The following is a 1,302-nucleotide window of genomic DNA, read 5'->3' as shown; positions in this document are numbered from 1 at the left end:
TATATATATATATATATATATATATATATATATATGTATGTATGTATGTATGTATGTATGTATGTATATTTATACATGTATGTGAGTGCATCTGTGCATACACATACATACATATATACACACACATACTGAGTGCGATGGGTAAATTGTCACCATTTTATATTTCTAATTTCGCGCAGGTTCATTGTTTGTTTTTGATTTTGTCGACTACACAGCATAGTAGGGTCAGTTGGGCATCATCCGTGAGAAAAACAGCACCATGACGCAATTCACTCTGCCAGAAATTTGGAAACGACATGCTGTACTGCTTGGCATTCGCGCAATTCGAACATTTTAGAGTATTTGGGTGTGAATCTGAGGACATGTACGGAGAGTGATAAAAATCAGACATCCAGTCAACATCATAGTGTTTAGAGTGATCACTAGTGATGGCGACCTTATGCCTCCATTCATCTTTGTACACAGCCTCATACTCAACACAGAGGACAATATCAAGTGCCTGGAGGAGGTATTGTTGCCCTGGGTCAAGAGGGTGATTGCTGGAAGACCCTATGTCTGGTAACAGGTCTCTGCACCATGCCACACAAGCAGGAGAAACCAGTCATGGCTGCCAGACAATTTCTGCGATTACATCGCCCCTAACACCTAGCTATCTAGGGCCAGACTGCAACCCCCTTGATTATTATGTGTGGGGCGCAGCTGAGCGAAAGACCAACAAAACTCTTTGTAACACCAAAGACGAACTGATGGCAAGGATTATAGCAGCATTCACTAACTTAAAGAAGGAGACGTCCAGAAGAGTTGCAGGAGGTTCTGAAGTCGTCTGGAGGCCATGGTTGAAGCGAATGTCGATTTTATTGAATAAATTTATTCTTTAGTATTTCAAGGTATTTTTATGTAATTTTGGTACATGATTCAAACACGCAGCCAACGTGAAAAGTTCACATAACTTTCCAAAAATGGTGACTAAATGCCAGTAATAGACCAACCGTTCTTTCAGTCTTTTTCACTATATTTTTTTTTTATTTCGACTGTTTGTCTTCGACAAACCGATTGGTGCGAGGCTAGTGTAGTGAAACTACCTATCGCCATTAGATACAAAACTACTATCGCCATTACATACAATCTTCTCATTTAAATATAAACAAGCGCGGGCGTAGCGGAAAACACATTCCTTGTCATCACGTGACTGATTATTATTCGAAGCGGCAACTTCTTCGAACCGTTCCCGTCAGAACGCAAACTGACCAATCACGGCCCCTAATAAGGTCACGTGATAGAGTATTTTTTCTGATGTCTTGT

Source organism: Octopus bimaculoides, chromosome 4, assembly GCF_001194135.2.
Source record: "Octopus bimaculoides isolate UCB-OBI-ISO-001 chromosome 4, ASM119413v2, whole genome shotgun sequence".
NCBI lineage: Eukaryota > Metazoa > Mollusca > Cephalopoda > Octopoda > Octopodidae > Octopus > Octopus bimaculoides.
The sequence above is the reverse complement of the archived record's forward strand: the minus strand, read 5'-3'. Positions refer to the sequence as shown.